This window comes from Schistocerca gregaria, chromosome 10, assembly GCF_023897955.1.
Source record: "Schistocerca gregaria isolate iqSchGreg1 chromosome 10, iqSchGreg1.2, whole genome shotgun sequence".
NCBI lineage: Eukaryota > Metazoa > Arthropoda > Insecta > Orthoptera > Acrididae > Schistocerca > Schistocerca gregaria.
Genome location: NC_064929.1, coordinates 197,885,457 through 197,898,445, shown reverse-complemented (window position 1 = coordinate 197,898,445; position 12,989 = coordinate 197,885,457). Strand labels below are relative to the sequence as shown.

General features: G+C 46.6%; 1 protein-coding gene across 1 annotated transcript in view; it reads right to left on the bottom strand.

Moving 5' to 3' along the window:
- Window positions 1-12,989, bottom strand: part of LOC126293620 (corticotropin-releasing factor-binding protein) — a 943,223-nt gene that overhangs the window by 241,831 nt on the left and 688,403 nt on the right. The gene's annotated exons all lie outside the window — the stretch shown is intronic.

Sequence of the window (12,989 nt, the reverse complement as noted above, 5' to 3'; positions counted from 1 at the left end):
AGGCCCGTACAGGACCTGCAACATGCGGTCGTGCATTATCCTGCTGAAAGGTAGGATTTCGCACGGATGGAATGAAGGGTAGAGCCACGGGTCGTAACACATCTGAAATGTGACGTTCACTATTGAAAGTGCCGTCAATGCGAACAAGAGGTGACTGAGACGTGTAACCAAAGGAACCCCATAAAATCACACCGGGTAATACGCCAGTACGGCGATGACGAATACACGCTTCCAATGTGCGTTCACCGCGATGTCGCCAAACACGAATGCGAGGATTACGATGCTGTAAACAGAAACTGGATTCATCCGAAAAAATGACGTTTTACCATTCGTGCACCCAGGTTCGTCGTCGAGTACACCATCGCAGGCGCTGCTGTCTGTGATGCAGCGTCAGGGGTAACAGCAGCCACGGTCTCCAAGCTGATAGTCTAAGCCACTGCAAACGTCGTCGAACTGTTCGTGCAGATGGTTGTTGTCTTGCAAACGTCCCCATCTGCTGACTCAGTGATCGAGGCGTCGCTGCACGATCCGTTACAACCATGCGGATAAGATGCATGTCATCTCGACTGCTAGTGACACGAGACCGTTGGAATCCAGCACGGCGTTCCGTATTACCGTCCTGAACCCACCGATTGCATATTCTTTTAGCAGTCATCGGATCTCGACCAACGCGAGCAGCAATGTCGCGGTACGATAAACCGCAATCGCGATAGGCTACAATCTGACTGACCTTTATGAAAGTCGGAAACGAGATAGTACACGTTTCTCCTCCTTATACGAGGCATCACAACGTTTCAGCAGGCAAAGCCGGTCAACTGCTGTTTGTGTGTGAGAAATCGATTGGAAACTTTCCTTATGTCAGCACGTTGTAGGTGTCGCCACCGGCGCCAACCTTGTGTGAATGCTCTGAAAAGGTAATCATTTGCATATCACAGCATCCTCTTTCTGCCGGTTAAATTTCGGGTGTGTAGCACGTCATCTTCGTGGTGAAGCAATTTTGATGGCCAGTAGTGTATTTTTCCCTAAGTCATTAGTCGAATGGAATAGGGCAGAAAACCGTTCACATCGGTATGAAGTACCGTCTGGTACGCACTGCAGAATCGATTAACGTATTTCAGGTGATGTGCCCAGTTACGAATAAAAGATGTTAGTTGCAGTTAAAGCAATCGCAAATACAGGTTGTGTTCAACTCTGCAGTCACGCTCCTTGGAGCGAGCAGAGCACAATGCCGACGTACATCTCTGTAGAGCCTTGAAACGCCCCGCTTCTCGGACCATCTCGGTGCAGACCGATATTTTTAGCGGCCATTGTGGCGGTGATGAGTGGGCGAACGCATTCAGGGGAGAGAAACTGTGGCGAGTTTTAATGAGGTGCTGTGCTTCTTTACGCTGGCCCAGAGTTTGGCAGAAAATACGAAACAGACAATAAGACGGCGAGGCTTTTGTTTCCTGGTTCGATCTCCCTACTGCCGCGCATTGGGTTCCAACTTTTTGCACAAAAGCCGTACCGGAGTCTATGCGATAGTTGCAAGTTGAGTTAGGGGAGCGAGAGGACACAATAAATGAGGAAATACAGTGCGTTACGATGTAATTAGGTTCCTGCGGATGCAACTGAACGAGAAGGCTACCTGAAAACCAGTAAACCCGCAATTCAAAAATTGGCTCAAATGGCTCTGAGCACTATGGCACTTAACATCTGTGGTCATCAGTCCCCTAGAACTTAGAACTACTTAAACCTAAATAACCTAAGGACATCACACACATCCATGCCCGAGGCAGGATTCCAACCTGCGACCGTAGCAGTCGCGCGGTTCCGGACTGAGCGCCTAGAACCGCTAGACCACCGCGGCCGACCCCCGCAACTCCTTGAAGGTTTGAACTCCCATGTGCAAAACAGCTTCCAATGTGTGACTACATCAGAAATGAGTTAACGTGTTAAATGTCTGACATTAAGGCTGTAAGTGAGAAAACGTTGAAGGTAGGTTTGACGCTGTGTTTGAAGTCGGTAATCGCTCTCATTATGAAATACTGAATGAGTATGGTCTGGACAATTTCAGCTCTAGTTTAACTAAAAACCACTTTTTCACACATTTCAACTGCTACGTAAATTGGAGGGGGGGAAGGAAAGGAAAGGAAAGGAAAGGAAAGGAGAAAGGAAAGGAAAGGAGAAAGGAAAGGAGAGGAGAAAGGAAAGGAAAGGAGAAAGGAAAGGAAAGGAGAAAGGAAAGGAAAGGAGAAAGGAAAGGAAAGACATGGAACTCATGATGTCAGCGGCAACAGGATTTTCTGCGGAGTCAAAGGGGCTCAGTAAAAATGTGTGCTAGACCGGGATTCGAACCAGAGGTCTTCTGCTTACTAGGCAGTTGCGTTAATCCTGATGTTAACCTTCTTGCTATTCTGATTCCTGCTACCAACTGCACGAACCATTGCGGTACGCCTCCTCGGCTGATCTACATTCCCTCCTACCGCCACTTATCCACAGTCCCCATTCATGTCTTACATGCTTGCTACTGTGTGATTGTGCATTTGCCCTGAAGACGTTGGATTCATAGCCAACCGAGGCGACTCAGTTATATGAATGCGACGTGTCTGATATTTCGGGCATGTCTGAAAACACAGACACCATGCATCCATATACACACATCAATGTTTTGCATCACCCCAGTTCCCAGAACTCCTGAAGATAGACGTTGACTGTGGATATTATGTAACAGACACAGTCCCTTTGACTGTTCAGAGATGTCACTAAACCGGCCCAAAGATGCAAACAACCATGCATAAGCAGCGCCTATTAGACGACGGGGGTCCGACAGCCGATCACTTCCAGTCATTCCACCAGGAAGGAGGTACACGCCTCGTGTTGTCTGTAGTTCAGCCATGCCTAGATGGTCAATAGCGCGGTTCGATCGCGTCCGCATCGATACCTTGCGCCACGAACGGTTCTAAACAAGGGAAGTGTCCAGACGTCTCGGAGTGAACCAAAGCGATCTTGTTCGGACATGGAGGAGATACATAGAGACACGAACAGTCGATGACTTGCGTCGCTCAGGTCGCCCAACGGCTACTACTGCAGTGGATGACCGCTGCCTACGGATTACGGGTCGCGAGGAACACTGACAGCAACGCCACCATGTTGAATAATGCTTTCAGTGCAGCCACAGGACGTCCTGTGTTACGACTCAAACTGTGCGCTGTAGCCTGCATGATGCGCAACTTCACTCCCGACGTCCACGGCGAGGTCCATCTTTGAAACCACGACAGCATGCAGTGCGATACAGATGGACCGAACAACAAGCCGAATGGACCGCTCAGGACTGGCATCAGGTTCTCTTCACAGATGGGTGTCGCATATGCCTTCTACCAGACAATCGTCGGAGACGTGTTTGCAGACAACCCAGTCAAGCTGAACCCCTTAGACGCACTGCTCTGCGAGTGCAGCAAAGTGGGGGTTCTCTGCTGTTTAGGGGTGGCATTGTGTGGGGCCGACGTACGACGCTGGTGGTCATGGAAGGCGTCCTAACAGCTGTATGTTACGTGAATGCCATCCTCCGACCGATAGTGTAACCGTTGTTGTTGTTGTTGTTGTCTTCAGTCCTGAGACTGGTTTGATGCAGCTCTCCATGCTACTCTATCCTGTGCAAGCTGCTTCATCTCCCAGTACCTACTGCAACCTACATCCTTCTGAATCTGCTTAATGTACTCATCTCTCGGTCTCCCTCTACGATTTTTACCCTCCACGCTGCCCTCCAATGCTAAATTTGTGATCCCTTGATGCCTCAAAACATGTCCTACCAACCGATCCCTTCTTCTTGTCACGTTGTGCCACAAACTTCTCTTCTCCCCAATCCTATTCAATACCTCCTCATTCGTTACGTGCTCTATCCACCTTATCTTCAGTATTCTTCTGTAGCACCACATTTCGAAAGCTTCTATTCTCTTCTTGTCCAAACTAGTTATCGTCCATGTTTCACTTCCATACATGGCTACACTCCAAACAAATACTTTCAGAAACGACTTCCTGATACATAAATCTATATTCGATGTTAACAAATTTCTCTTCTTCAGAAACGCTTTCCTTGCCATTGCCAGTCTACATTTTATATCCTCTCTACTTCGACCATCATCAGTTATTTTACTTCCTAAATAGCAAAACTCCTTTACTACTTTAAGTGTCTCATTTCCTAATCTAATTCCCTCAGCATCACCCGATTTAATTTGACTACATTCCATTATCCTCGTTTTGCTTTTGTTAATGTTCATCTTATATCCTCCTTTCAAGACACTGTCCATTCCGTTCAACTGCTCTTCCAAGTCCTTTGCCGTCTCTGACAGAATTACAATGTCATCGGCGAACCTCAAAGTTTTTACTTCGTCTCCATGAATTTTAATACCTACTCCAAATTTTTCTTTTGTTTCCTTTACTGCTTGCTCAATATACAGATTGAATAACATCGGGGACAGGCTACAACCCTGTCTCACTCCTTTCCCAACCACTGCTTCCCTTTCATGCCCCTCGACTCTTATTACTGCCATCTGGTTTCTGTACAAATTATAAATAGCCTTTCGCTCCCTGTATTTTACCCCTGCCACCTTTAGAATTTGAAAAAGAGTATTCCAGTCAACATTGTCAAAAGCTTTCTCTAAGTCTACAAATGCCAGAAACGTAGGTTTGCCTTTTCTTAATCTTTCTTCTAAGATAAGTCGTAAGGTCAGTATTGCCTCACGTGTTCCAACATTTCGACGGAATCCAAACTGATCCTCCCCGAGGTCTGCATCTACCAGTTTTTCCATTCGTCTGTAAAGAATTCGCGTTAGTATTTTGCAGCCGTGGCTTATTAAACTGATAGTTCGGTAATTTTCACATCTGTCAGCACCTGCTTTCTTTGGGATTGGAATTATTATATTCTTCTTGAAGTCTGAGGGTTGTAACCGTATCGGCAGCATATTGGCGAGGCACTCGTCTTCATGCACGACAATTCGCGCCCGCATCCTCCACTCTTGTGAATGACTTCCCTAAGCATAACGACATCCATCGTCTAGAGTGGCCAGCATGTTCTCCAGACACCAGCCCTATCGAAAATGCCTGGGATAGGTTCAAAATGGCTGTTTATGGACGATGTGATCCACCAACCACTGTGAGGGACCTACGTCGAATCGCCGTTGAGGTGCGGGACCATCTGGACAAACAGTGCCTTGATGAACTTGTGGATAGTATGCCACGACGAATACAGGCGTGCATCAGTGCAAGAGGACGTGCTACTGGGTATTAGAGGTACCTGTGTGTACAGCAATCTGGACCACCACCTCTGAAGATCTCACTCTATGGTGGTACGACATGCAATGTGTGGTTTTCATGAGCAACAGAAAGTGCGGAAAAAATGTTTATGTTGATCGCTATTTTGATGTGTGTAGTTTACAACTATGTTAACATACGGAGAAGCCGTTGTGACTTCGAAGTTAGCAACGCGAATCGATACCATAGACATTAGTGATGGCTCAAAAAAATGGTTCAAATGGCTGTGCGCGCTATGGGACTCAATTTCTGAGGTCATTAGTCCCCTACAACTTAGAATTAGTTAAACATAACTAACCTAAGGATATCACACACATCCATGCCCGAGGCAGGATTCGAACCTGCGACCGTAGCGGTCTCGCGGTTCCAGACTGTAGCGCCTAGAACCGCACGGCCACTTCGGCCGGCAGTGAGGGCTCACTGCAGTCCGCAACGACGTATGGCAGACGCTCCTGAAGACCGCACCTCTCCTCTCAGTACAGCAGTGCCCTCACACTGATGTCAACATAGCGTCGAGCTAGCAAGGGATTAGCCCAGTTCGAGGCCTCAGCTACAGCAGCCATCAACGTGATAGTTGTCGTTTCTGATAGAATTTTTTTTTTTAATTTGGAACATTGTACTGCAAAGGAAGAGCTTGTTAATCTGTGTATCAAGCGATGTTCTAATAGGTTTTCTCGTGGCAAAAAAACTATGACAAAGTAAATCTTTTTTTCATTTATTTAGTAAAGTGAACTAATATTTCATCTATTCTAGTTTGATAAGTCCTGTCCCAGAGATATCGAGGAAAGTACACTACTGGCCATTAAAATTGCTACACCAAGAAGAAATGCAGATGATTAACGGGTATTCATTGGACAAAAATATTACACTAGAACTGACATGTGATTACATTTTCACGCAATTTGGGTGCGTAGATCCTAAGAAATCAGTACCCAGAGAAATCAGCTCTGGCCGTAATAACGGCCTTGATACGCCTGCGCATTGAGTCAAACAGAGCTTGGATGGCGTGTACAGGTACAGCTGCCCATGCAGCTTCAACACGATACCACAGTTCACCAAGAGTAGTGACTGACGTATTGTGACGAGCCAGTTGTATCCAGAAAGGCCCGTACAGGACCTGCAACATGACGTCGTGTATTGTCCGGCTGAAATGTAGGGTTTCGCAGGGTTCGAATGAAGGGTAGAGCCACGGGTCGTAATACATCTGAAATGTAACGTCCACTGTTCAACGTGCCGTCAATGCGAACAAGAGGAGACCGAGACGTGTAACCAATGGCACCATATACCATCACGCCGGGTGATACGCCAGTATGGCGATGACGAATACACGCTTCCAATGTGCGTTCACCGCGATGTCGCCAGACAAGGATGCGACCATCATGATGCTGTAAACAGAACCTGCATTCATCGGAACAAATGACGTTTTGCCATTCGTGCACCCAGGTTCGTCGTTGAGTACACCATCGCAGGCGCTCCTGTCTGTGACGCAGCGTCAAGGGTAACCGCAGCCACGGTCTCCAAGCTGATAGTCTAAGCGACTGCAAACGTCGTCGAACTGTTCGTGCAGATGGTTGTTGTCTTGCAAACGTCCCCATCTGTTGACTCAGGGATCGAGACGTGGCTGCACGATCCATTACAGCCATGCGGATAAGATGACTGTCATCTCGACTGCTAGTGATACGAGGCCATTTGGATCCAGCACGGCGTTACATACTACCCTCCTGAACCCACCGAATCCATATTCTGCTAACAGTCTTTGGATATCGACCAACGCGAGAAGCAATGTCGCGATACGATAAACCGCAATCGCGATAGGCTACAATCCGACCTTCATCAAAGTCGGAAACGTTATGCTACGCATTTCGCCTCCTTACACGAGGCATCACAACAAAGTTTCACCGGGCAACGCCGGTCAACTGCAGTTTGTCTATGAGAAATCAGTTGGAAAGTTTCCTCATGTCAGCACGTTGTAGGTGTCGCCACCGGCGCCGACCTTGTGTGAATACTGTCAAAAGCTAATCATTTGCTTATCACAGCATCTTCTTCATGTCTGTTAAATTTCGCGTCTGTAGTACGTTATCTTCGTGGTGTGGCAATTTTAATGGCCAGTAGTGTATCTTTAATACACAAAAATTGCCTATATCCTAGATCCCTGGAATGAATGAGCCGTCTATACACACAATTAAATTTGCATGGAATCCGCAGAGCTCGAGTCCCACACGCACATGCTTATTTTTACAACTACTCTCCGCAATGGTTGACGATTTCTGTCGGCCAATATATGAGGTCTGCTTGGTCTCGGCTTAGCTTTAGTTGTACCTTCCCATTATCATATCAGAATCACATAGTTAACAGTCGGCTTGGGCGGCTTTAAAAGGCTTGAAATGTTACTCACGGAGCTGTTTCTCAGGTAGTATCCAAGGACTATCCATCTTCGAACTCACTAGGATCTTCCGACTGATGTCTGACGCTACTGCGTCTCTCCTGACAACACAGTCCTGCTGGCCTCTCTTAACATTGGGGTTCCGCCTGTCGTGACATCCGGTGCCGAGTTCCGCATCACACAACAGTGTGTCCGGGTACTTTTCATCAGGCAGTGTAGCTGTGGACTTACTGTCCTCTGACCTCAGAGGAGGTTGTTTAGCTGTTGCCACTCTATTAGGACTGCTTTCGCCTCGCAGCTTGCGTTGTGACAAGGCCAGCCCTTAACGCACCGTCTCGGTAAACAAGCTTATTACCCCGGTGGCGCCTCAGCCACTTGGTCTGTTTGTCAACAGCAGTAATTGAGGCGGCTGTGCTGCGCTCTGCAGCGGGCTGTTTTCCTCCCCCGGGTACTCCGCCGACTACTAATTACCTAACGTCTTCTCGTGGAAGCGTCCACTGGAAAAGGACGCTCACTGCCGCCGACTCCGTCTTTTTTTCACTCGGCTACGCAACCGTAAATCGCTTTTCTTGTTTTTTCCTTCCCTTCTTTTAGCTCTCTAGAAACGTAACTGCCAAGATACCTTGGGTAGGAGAAGGACTCCAACTGGCTGACAAAAGAAGGGAGTACAAAATTGTTCACTTAGGAATGAAATAAATAGGAAGTGAAGGGGACCAAAGGCGAAATGGCTGCAGAAAAAGTGTGAAGATGTGGAAAAAAGAAATGGCTATCCGAAGGACTGATTCAGCACAGAGAAAAGTAGAAACAATCTTGCATGAAATTAAGAGCAAGGACGTCAACATTAAAGAGTGCAACGCGAATTTCACTATTAAATGCAGAGGAGAGAGCGGACAGCTGGAAGGAGTACGTTGAAGGCCTGTACAAATGAGGAGAAACTATCTGTTGATTTAACAGAGGAAGAAATTGGAATCGATATGGTCGAGTATTATTGTCAGAATTTAACAGTGTTTTGGAACACTTGCGATCAAATAAGCTAGAGGGAACAAATAATTCTCCTTCAGTATTTCTAAAATCATTGATGGAAGTGGCAACCAAGCGACTATTCAATTTGATGTGTAGAATCTGCAAGGCTGGCGACGTACCATCAAATTTTCGCAAAAATATCCACACAACCCTGAAGATACACTCATACACTCATGCTCATAAATTAAGGATAATTTCAGAATGTGGTGCCACACAACGTGGCACTACACGAAACTGGCGCTAATAGCATAGGCACATAGGGAACACATACGAAACCCATCTGTATGTCCACGGTGTTGTTGATAAGTTGAGAAAACCGTCCCGAAACACATGTGCTGCAAAAACGCCACCGTTTCCTGCGCATGTACCCCGACATCAGTACGGGATATGATCACCATGCATACGTACACGGGCCGCACAACGTGTTGGCATACTCTGGATCAGGTGGTCGAGCAGCTGCTGGGGTACAGCCTCCCATTCTTGCACCAGCGCCTGTCGGAGCTCCTGAACTGTCCTAGGGGTTTGAAGACGTGCAGCGATACGTCGACCGAGAGCATCCCAGACGTGCTCGATGGGGTTTAGGGACAGGCAGGCCACTCCATTCGCCTGATATCTTGTGTTTCAAGGCACTCCTCCACGATGACAGCTGGGTGGGACCGTGCGTTATCACCCATCAGGAGGAATGTGGCACCCACTGAACCCCTGAAAAGGCGGACATACTGGTGCAAGATGACGTCCCGATACACCTGACGTGTTACAGTTCCTCTGTCAAAGACATACAGGAGTGTACGTGCACCAATCATAATCCCACCCCAAACCATGAAACTACAACGTTCATACAGTTCCCTTTCAAGGACATTAAAGGGTTGTTATCTGGTTCCTGGTTCACGCCAGATGAAAACCCGGCGAGAATCACTGTTCAGACTATACCTGGACTCGTCCGTGAATATAACCTGGGACTACTGTTCCAATGACCATCTACTGTGTTCTTGACACCAGGCTTTACAGGCTCTCCTGTGACCAGGAGTCAGTGGAATGCACCTTGCTGGTATCCAGGCGAATAAACCGTGTCTGTTCAGTCGTCTGTAGACTGTGTGTTTGGAGACAACTGATCCGGTGGCTGCTGTAAGATCCCGAACAAGGCTACCTGCAGTACTCCGTGGCCGTCTGCGGGCACTGATGTTGAGATATCGGTCTTCTTGTGGTGTTGTACACTGTGGATGTCCCGTACTGTAGCGCCTGGACACGTTTCCTGTCTGCTAGAATCGTTGCCATAATCTTGAGATCACACTTTGTGGCACACAGAGGGCCCGTGCTACGACCTGCTGTGTTTGACCAGTCTCCAGTCGCCCTAGTATTCTACCCCTCATAACGCCATCTATATTTGTTGTTTGTGCCATTTTAAACACACAGTCACCATTAGCACGTCTGAAAACTTCTGCACGCTTACTCGCTGCACCTTACTCTGGCATGCACCAACACACCTGTGCGTATGGGGACTGCTGTCAGCGCCACTGTACGACGACCGTAGGTCAAACGCACCCCATAGTCATACCACGAGGTGATTTAAACCCGCAAACCGCCCGCCAGAGCGTTGTTTCACCTTGTAAAAACACTGTCTTTAATCTAGGAGCATGAGTGACAGAGCTATCGTACAATCAGCTTTACAACCAGAATGAAATTTTCGTTGTGAAGTGTGGTCTGCAGTGATTTGGGAAAAGTCCCGAGTTTGAGTCGCGGTGCGGCACACAGTTTTAATCTGCCAGGAAGTTTCATTTTCAACTTAAGAGCTCATTCATACAACTTGCTGACAATAATAATATCCAGAAGAACAGAATGTAAAACTGAAGATCTATTAGCTGACGATCGTCTAGGCTAGTTAAAGGCATCAGATAGTTCTGATGACGAGACTGATGAGCAAAATAAGAGTTAAGAAAAATCAAGAAACGTTCATAGGATTTTTTGACATGGAAAAAGCGTTCGACATCATACAGTGGTTCAAGATGTTCGAAATTCGCAGAAAATTAGGGATAACCTGCATGGAAATAGTATAAAATGTGTACAAGAACAAAGTGACAAAAATAAAATTGGAAGGGGATGAGTGAAGTACTCGGGCTAATAAGACAGGAGTGGGGTCTTTCGCCCCTACTGTTCAATCTCCACACAGAAGAATCAGTGACGGAAATAAAAGAAAAGTTTGAAAGGTGGGACTACAATTCAGTGTGAGAGGATATAAATGATAAGATTCATTGGTGACATAGCCATCTTAAGTAAAAGTAAAGGAGAGTGGAATAAACAGTCTACAGAACGCATAATATGGACTGGGAGCAAATCAAGGAAAGACGAAGGTAATGTGCAGTAGCATAAATTTAATTAGAGATAAACTTAGCATAGAAATTGGAGACAGCGAAATAGATGAGGTTAAGGAACTCTGCTATCTTGAAAGCAAAGTAACATGTGGCAGTTGATGGAAGAAAGATATAAACCGTAGATCAGCACAGTCAAAAAAAATTCCTGTCCACGGGAAGCCTGCAAGAATCAAACATCACCTTAATATGAGGAAGACATTTCTGAGAATATTCGTATGAACCAGAGCACTGCATGCCAGTTAAGGATCGTCTGTGGGAAAAGCGGTAGAATCGAAGTGGTTGAAATGAGGTGCTAGAGACGAATGTTGATAATTGGGTGGACGATAAAGAATAAGGGAGTCACAGAACTGGTGAAGGGCCGTAAGTAAAACACTGATGGCCAGGATGATTGGACATGTGTGAACACATCGGAAAATAATCGCCACTGTAGCAGAGGGAGCTGTGGATACAACATCCAACGAATAACTGAGGACTTAGGATGGAAATGCTACTTTGAGGTAAAAAGTTTGAATCGAGAAATGAATTCGTGACGGATCGCATCAAACCTGTCAGGGGACTGATGACTGGAAAAACTGGAAACGTAACCTTCTACTGTGCACCAACTGACGAGAGCGTAGGGCCAACTATCTGAAACTGCATATCCACTTCACCTCAGTGATTATCTCCAAGAGATACTCACTGTTGTAGGCTTCAGTTCGGAGATGTACAAGGTGTACAACTTTGCTTCCGCCGTTTGCCCATAGGTGGCGACAACGGTAAGTAGCGGTCGAAAGAAACAGATCTCAGGCGTCAGGCAGTTAGCTTGGACACCGGTCAACGTAACTTCATTCAAACACTGGTCGATTTGTGTCTGCATCATAAAGTTGATCTTGATTGAAAATGTCAGTTTACGAGCCTAATTCTCATCATTTGCGGGAGGTGTACTGTTTTGTTCAATATGAAGAAAACAGCGGCTGAGTCTCATCGCATGCTCTCAATTAAGTATGATAAGGAGGCTATTAGTGAAAGAACGTGTGGTGAGTGGTTTCAACGCTTCAAGAACGGTGATTTTAACGTAGTAGACCGGCATAGTGGTGGAAGAGAGAATGTTTTCGAAGATGCTGAAATGGAGACATTGCTGAGTGAAGACTCGCGTCAAACTCTAGAAGAATTGGCACGGTTAGTGGGAATGACACAGCAAGCCATTTTAAAACGTCTCAAGGCTATGGTAGTGATTCAGAAAGAAGGAACTTGTGTACGTGTCAGCTGAAACCAAGAGACGATGAACGGCGTTAGTGTGTTTGTGAACAGTTGCTTCAGAGGCAAAAACGGAAGGGATTTCTGCATCGCATTGTGACCTGGAACGAGAAAGGGGCTCATTACGATAACCCTAAACGCAAAAAATCATGGAGCTATCCCGGCCATACTTTCACATCGACGGCAAAACCGAATGTTCACGGCTCCATGATCATGATCTGCATTTGGTGGGACCAGCTCGGCGTCGTGTACTATGAGGTATTAAAACCAAGCGAAACAATCACAGGTGCTCGTTAATGCCTTTGAGCAGAGCATTAAGAGACAAACGGCCGCAGTACAGCGAGAGGCACGATAAAGTGATTTTGCAGCACGACAACGCTCATACCCACGTTGCAAAAGAAGTCAAAACGTACTTGGAAACGTTAAAATGGGAAGTCCTACACCACCCGCAGTAGTCTCCAGGCATTGGTCCCTCTGACTGTTGCCTGTTTAAATCAATGGCGCATGGCCTGGCTGACCGACACTTCCGACCTCATAAAGGAGTCACAAATTGGATCGATTCGTAGATTGCTACAAATGATGAACAATTTTTCCGACGAGAGAGTCGTACACTGCCCGAAAGATGGCAGAAAGTAGTGGCCAGCGATGGAAAATACTTTGAATGATACATGTGTAACCAATTTGTT